The sequence below is a fragment of the Sus scrofa genome, chromosome 7 (assembly GCF_000003025.6).
Source record: "Sus scrofa isolate TJ Tabasco breed Duroc chromosome 7, Sscrofa11.1, whole genome shotgun sequence".
NCBI classification, from domain to species: domain Eukaryota; kingdom Metazoa; phylum Chordata; class Mammalia; order Artiodactyla; family Suidae; genus Sus; species Sus scrofa.
This window is the reverse complement of record NC_010449.5, coordinates 33,128,310-33,136,072: the sequence shown is the minus strand read 5'-3', so window position 1 is coordinate 33,136,072 and position 7,763 is coordinate 33,128,310.

Here is a 7,763-nt window from a genome sequence, read left to right as displayed (position 1 = left end):
TCCCGCCTCAGCTCCAAACGGCAGCTTTAGAAGATTTGTCACTGGCTTCAGTAGCAGAGAGGGTTGTGCGTGGCTCCCTGACACCGAGCCATTTCCAGAGCCCCAGAGAGAAGCCAGAAGGTCCATCTCTGCACGTGAACTACACTGATTGCTTGGGTTTGAGTTTCTGCCCAACTAGTGTTTGTTGAATGAATAACAAATCATGCTGGCCAATTATTTCCCACCCTAGAGCATTCACTTCTACTAGCATCCATCTTTCCATATCCTCAAAGTCAGCCCACATTCCCAACCCATTCAGCCACAAATTCTCTCAACCTTCTCTGACCCCCTGTGGCACTCAAGCATGGCCCCTGAGTCCAGGCTCCAACTTTGGCACTTATTAGACTGACTAGGGGAATTTTCTTTCTTTCATTATGGCTGCACCCATGGCCCATGGAAATTCCAGGGCCAGGGACTGAATTCAAGCCACAGCAGCAGCAGCGTTGGATCCTTTAACCTACTGCACCAGGCCACAGATTAAAGCCGCAGGAACCCAAGCCACTGCATTCGGATTCTTAACCCACTGAGCCACAGTGGGAATACCTCTAGGGGAATTTTCTAAAACACTAATGCTCCACCACCAGAGATTCTGATTTAATTGGCTGAGGGTGGAGCAGCAGGGCATTGATTCTGTTTAATTCCCTGGGTGGTGCTAACATGCCACCATGGTTGAGAACCAGGGAACCAGGCTGCAGTCTCCTCCATAGAAAGGAGGAGACTGTTGCTTATTGCTAAACCCCAGTGCCTAGCCCTGGGCCTGGCTCTTACTAGGTGCTCCGTAAGTGTTTATTAATAAAAGAGTTCAAGACAGGGAGTACCTGTTGTGGCGCAGTGAAAACAATCCAACTAGTATCCATGAGGATGTGAGTTCGATCCTTGGCCTTGCTCATTGTGTTAAAGATCTGGCATTGCTGTGAGCTGTGGTGTAGGTTATATACGTGGCTAGGATCTGATGTGGCTGTGGTGTAGGCTGGGAGCTGCAACTCCAATTCAACCCCCTAGCCTAGAAACTTCCATATGCCGCAGATGTGGCCCTAAAAAGAGAAAAAAAAAAAATTTTATTAAAGAAAGTTTATCTCTGTTCACTGATAGGCTGGATTCAAATTCTGCCACCTCTTTGGCTGTGGGCAAGCTGAAGAATCCGTAAACGGGGCTAATAACAGCCCCTACCTCACAGAGCTGGTTTAAGGAAGATGAAGAGGGTTTCCAAAAAGCTTAGCTCAGGGCAGAAGATCTAAACAGATAGTTCTCTAAAGAAGACAGACACATGGCCAAAAAACACATGAAAAGATGTTCAGCATTGCTAATTATTTGAGAAATGCAAATCAAAACTGCTATGAGGTACCGCCTTACACCAGCCAGAATGACCATCATCAAAAAGTCTACAAACAGTAGGTGCTGGACAGGGTGTGGAGAAAAAGGAACCCTATTACACTGTTGGTGAGAGTGTAAACTGGTGCAACCACTGTGGAAAACAGTGTGGAGATTCCTCAGAAAACTAAAAATAGAACTACCATTTGATCCCGCAATCCCACTCCTGGGCATCCATCTAAAGAAAACAATGACTCAAAAAGATATATGTGCTCCAGTGTTCACTGCAGCATTTTGTACAATAACCATGACATGGAAACAACCTAAATGTCCATCAATAGAGGAATGGATAAAGAAGATGTGATACATATACGCAATGGAATATTACTCAGCCATTAAAAGGAAAGAAAGATTGGCAGTTGCAGCAACATGAATGGACCTAGAAATTATCATGCCAAGTGAAGTTAGTCAGACAGTGAGACACCAATGTCATCTGCGATCACTTACATGTGGAATCTAAAAAAAGGACACAAAAAGGCTTAGCTCAGGCTGTTTGTGTTTACCTGGGTCCTGGCAGGAAACAAATGGTTTATTCAGACCACTGAGGAAAGTTTGCCAAGGGGGGTGCTTACAAAGATACGGGCAGGGTTGAGGAAGGCAGCAAGGGATGATGCAGCACCCCAGGTCCAGCAACACTGGGGTGCTGTTAGCACCTCTAGGCCTAGAGGGGCCCAAGGAGGAAGCGAAACCCAGAGACAGAGCTATGCTATAGGAGAGGGGCCGAGACAGGCACCATGAGCCCTGAAGAAGCCACCCCTGCCTCCTGAAATGCCCACATTAGCCCTATCCCCTCCATCATCTCCCAGGGGCAGTGCCAACCAGAGGACTTCACTTCACAGGGGCCCGGGGCATGCAATCCACAGGGGCAGCCTCCTTGGGGCACAGGGTGGATGGAAGAGGGCAGAGAGGGGATTTGAAGGCGCAGACAGAAGATTTCCAACACCCTGACATATGATCAATGCTGATGAAATATTACTATTCTTATTACTGTTCATGTAGCTCATGTGGACGGTCTTGTGACCCCTGGCCTTGCTACTTAACAGAATTGTAAGCAAGTTCCCGTTGTGGCTCAGCAGGTTACAAACCTGACTGGTATCCCTGAGGATGCGAGTTCAATCCCAGGCCCCGCCCGGTGGGTTAAGGATCCAACATTGCCATGAGCTGTGGTGTAGATGGCAGACACGGCTCAAATCCCCCATTGCTGTGGCTAGCTCCAATTTCGACACCTAGCCTGGGAACTTCCATATGCCTCAGGTGCGGCCCTAAAAAGCAACAAAAAAAAAAAAAAAAAGAAAGAAAGAAAGAAAAGAAAAAACGAATTGTGGTTTTTCTAAGTAGAGCAGATTCCCGGGTCCCAGCCCAGCTCCTCAGCACACAGCAGGTGACCCTACATCCTGGAGGGAGGAAGAAGGGGCAGCCCCATCGCCCCATCTCCAGGTTCGGCTTCGGGCTTCAGCTTGGTTGACAAGCCATCAAAATGGCTTTGCAAAAGCAAGCTTCATTAAAATAGAAGCATGGAGCTCTTGTATGCAGATGGGGCCACTTTATTACTTTTTAATTTGTTTACAGAAAACCCATATTTGGTGTATACCATCTTTGCAAATAGTAACAAATGGGCACGTTTGGGGCCTCCAAAGTTGTGGTGTCTCTGGATAAATAGGCTGAAACTGTTTGAACACTGTGCTTGGTTAGTCTTAATGGAATCTGACACTCTCATAAAGTGTGGGAGGCTGGAGGGAGGAGGACCCGAAGTGGTGTGTATGTGTGTGTGTGGTGTGTGTCTTTGGACGACTCACCCTCTCTCTGGACTCACTCTCTTGATCTACACAAGAAGGGACCTGAGCCCGACGCTCTCCACCGCCCTTGCAGCTTCCTACGCCGAGGCTTTGCGATTTCTCTCCCACCCCGAGCAACTACAAACCTCTGAACCACCAGCTTCCCAGTTAACTCCTAAGAGAGCTCTCTTGCTCTCCTCACTAAAATAAAATAAAACCTGCAAATTACCAAATGCACTTTGAAAATGGGTCAAATTGATTAAAGACTACTTAATGGAGTGTATCTATTACAGTGACAGTTCAAATACTTATACAGTAGCCCCCAAAAGCAACGATATTTATAAATCCATCAGGACTCTCACATTCCAGATTCTCTCCTTATTAGCTGTGCAATGTTGGGAAAGTTACTTAACCTCTCTGTGCCTCGATGTCCTCATTTGTATAGAAGGGTAACAATACCCTCCTCATGGGGCTGTTGGAGAGATTAGATGATTCTTGTAAACTGTTCAAGACAGGATGTGGCACCAGCAAGTGCTCGGTCTCTGTTAACAATAGTCTCTTTTTTTTTTTTGCTTCTTTTTTGCTTTTTTAGGGCCACACCAGCAGCATATGGAGGTTCCCAGGCTAGGGGTCCAATCAGAGCTACAGCTGCCGGTCCTCACCACAGCCACAGCAATATGGGATCCAGGTCATGGCTGTGACCTACACCACAGCTCATGACAATGCCGGATCCTCAACCCACTGAGCAAGGCCAGGGATCGAAACCTCAGCCTCATGGTTCCTAGTCAGATTCGTTTCCACTGCGCCATGGGACGGGAATTCCGCACTCTTATTTTTATTATGCCTGGTTGTCTATCCCTCTCTTTTTTCTTTTTTGGCCACCCCATGGCATATGGAGTTCCTCAGGCCAGGAATCAAATCTGAGCCTGAGTTGCTACCTATGCCACAGCTGTGGCAACACTGGGTCCTTGACCACTGTTCCAGGCCAGGGAGTGAACCTGTGTCCCTGCCACTGCAGAGACACTGCCAATCCCGTTGTGCCACAGTGGGAACTCCATGTATTCCTATTAAAGAGAAAGAATTTAGGACAATCTCTGTTATACAAAGTTGCCTGCTCAGCAGAATCTGTCGTGCGCCGAGTCAGGGCCTTGCCATCGCAGCTCCATGGTTTATTCACCTCACAGCCCTCATCACACCCTAAACTCCCCCTCTTTTTTTTTAATTATTTATTTATTTATTTATTTGTCCTTTTAGGGCTGCACCCGAGGCACATGGAGTTTCCCAGGCTAGGGGTCCAGTCAGAGCTACAGCTGCTGGCCTACACCACAGCCACAGCAACTCGGGATCCGAGCCTTGTCTGTGACCTACATCCCAGCTCACAGCAATGCCGGATCCTTAACCCACTGAGCGAGGCCAGGGATCCAACCTGTGTCTTCATGGATGCTTGTCAGATTTATTTCCGCTCAGTCATGAAAGGAACTCCAAACTCGCCTTCTTATTTATCTCTCTGTTTATTATCAGTCTCTCCCCACTTGGTTGTGGTGTCCACAGGGCACAGACCTTGTCGGTCTTATTCATGGCTGTCTCCCCAGCGTCTAGAATAGCATCTGGCTGGTTCTCCATAAATTCTTGTCCAGTGAATGAATAACTCCATCGTCAAAGTGTGCGGTATTGACTAGACGTGAGGATAAACTCTGGAAACTTTGGTCAAGGTTGAACACCATATACATGCACTGCATGTTTGAACACATGCATCTAGCCTCTAAAGACTTAGTTCATGGAACTGTCCATCAACTGGATTTTTGTTTTGACTTTAGGCTAAAGCAAGATTGGAAAAAGGAGTTCCCATGGTGGCACAGTGGAACGAATCCAACTAGGAACCGTGAGGTTGTGGATTTGATCCTTGGCCTCGCTCTGTGGGGTAAGCATCTGGCGTGGCTGTGGCTGTGACATAGGTCGGCAGCAACAGCTCCGATTAGACCTCTAGCTTAGGAACCTCCATATGCCACGAGAGCAGCCCAAGAAATAGCAAAAAGACAAAAGACAAAAAAAAAAAGATTGGAAAAGAATACACAAAAAAGGAGTGAAACAACCTCCTGTCCCTTGGGGCCAGCACACTTAGGCCATATCCCTGGTCTTGTTTTGGAAATGGGGTCCCAGGAAGTAGAGTCGCCCTGGTGAGGATGAGGCACCTTTGGGTGTCAGGGCTTTAGACTTTACAAATCTCTCTTGGACCCTCATCTCAGATGCTATCTGCTTGTGAGAAGGGAAAGCCCCAACTCCCTCAGGGTCTCCTGACCCCCATTTCACAGAAGCCGGGTTGGAGGCAGGACAGACTTGCCAATCTGCCCACAGCCCAGCTGGGGCTCCTTCCCGTGCTACCTTGAGGCCTCCACCGACAGGAATATTAATTACCCTACTGACTAGAGCGAGGAAAGGAGTTTGTGCATTTCAAATAAATTTTCAACTACAAAGAGAATGAAGCTAAAAGGAACGGGCTACTCCCAGTTAACCAGTTAACAGGAACACACACCCCACTCCCAACACTCTAGCTGGAAGCAGACTTTAAGATGATCCCGATTGGTGCTTCTCAAGATTTTAGAAGTAACGTTTCTAATTGCTCATTCTAGCAAAGATTCAGGACCCAGCATGATAAAAACAAAGTGCTTACCTTTCCTGAGAAGTGTCTAAAGGCATTCGGTTATTACAGTAATAATATGCAGCACTTACTACATATGCCCTTATTATGCTCCAGACACTGTGCTAAGCCCTTCAGATCACAACCTATGATGTATCATGTTCTCCACTTTATAGATGAGGAAACTGAGGCACAGAGAGGTTAAGGACAATGCTCAAGGTCACCCAGCTGGTAAGTGGCTGAGCCAAGATTCACGTCCAAGTAGTCAGGCTCCAGAACTCAAACTCTTCACCATTTATACTCCAAGGTGGGAAAAAAAAAAAAAAAAACTTAGTAAATGTTAAAGTAAAAAGATACAACAATATTGATAGGAATTGGTTTTTATTGACAAAGTTTTAAATCACAAAGATAATAGTAGTGAAAATTCAGGATTGTCCTATTGGGTGTAAAACTTGCCTTTGACCTTATGAGTGTGAGGGGCAGCATACTGCACGTCCCTTTGTCTGGTGGGCATGGCAGAAAGCGTGTTTGTGTCACAGTGTGAACCTGTGATTAGTTCTGCATCCCAGGAATGGCACACCCATCTCCCCAATGTTCTTTTATATATTTAAAAAATAGAAGCCCAGAGAGGTTAGGTGACTTGCCAGAGGTCACACAGCAAATTAGCAGGACAACCTAACCTACTCCATTCAATGAACATTTATATAAGGTCTGCCACATGACTGAGTCCTGTTCTTTGCACCAGAAACCAGAGAGGGGAAGCCAGAGGCCAGATCATGGTGTGCCAACTTGTTAGGCAGCCAAGGGCTAGAACCAGCACCTTCCATTGCTCCAACCACAGCCAGAGTCTATTTTCCGCCCAAGTGCAGCTGCTGCTGTGGTGTAGTCACTTAAGGGTTTTAGCCCTTGGTTCTCCTCAGGAGCAAAGCAAAAGAAAGGCCAAACGCCTACGGATCCTTTTATTTGGGGGCCAATGAATCCTTTTCGCTTCTCAGAAACTTCCAAATAACCCTCTCCCTTCCAGTAATTCTAGGAAAATGAAAATTGATTTCCACCTGCTTTTCCTACCACCTTTCAAGCTAATCACTCAGGGAGAGGCCAGGGATGGCTTCTTTGTGGGCCTGGGGACTCCCCCTCCCCATCCCTCCCCACCCCCCAGGTCCCAGGGATACAGATACTCCCTGTCTGTGACCTCCCAGGACTGGGAGGGGAGGGAGTCACTGTCCTGCAGGGGGAGTGAAGACCAAGACCTGCCGACAGGTGGCCGGGGAAGCAGAACAAAGGGGGCCAGGAGCCCTTCTGAGGGTCTGCGGTGGAAGCTTTCGAGTCAGGCGGCGGCTTATTACAGCTAATTTCCTTCCCCTTGCTAGAGCCGCAAATCCACAGGGTGTTCACAGCATATTTGTGTATCTGGCGTTCTCAGCTCGCCTCCCCTCGGGGACCATAAGAGACGCCAAGGAAAGAAACAACATGGTCCTCCATAATTTCAAAGTCAGTTCCAGAGTTAATAATAAATTAAGAGCTGCGGGCGGTGGAGGAGGAGGAGGAGGTGCGGAGGGTGCGCTCCCGGAGCAGACCGGCCCCTCCAGGAACATCCAGGAATCAGGAGAAATCACGGAACGCTGGGGTCTCAGATGCCGCGGAGGCTTCCCCAAGGGCACAGGCGCACCGGGCCCAGATATTTGTGGCACCAAAGCCGATGGATCCCCACCTTTCCCCCTACGATGGTTGGGTGGGGGAGGGGAGACGTGAAGCGACTTCTCTCGCCTGTCTCTTTCCTCCCTCCCCTGGAGGGTAGGGGCCCTGCAGCAGGCCCTCTTGGAAAAAGGCAGGGCAGCTGTTTTATTTTATTTATTTTTATTTTATAAGGACAGCTGTTTTAGAATTAAAAAATTCTTCTCTCTGGTCGGCTTGACTAAACCCACTCACCTCTGAGGACA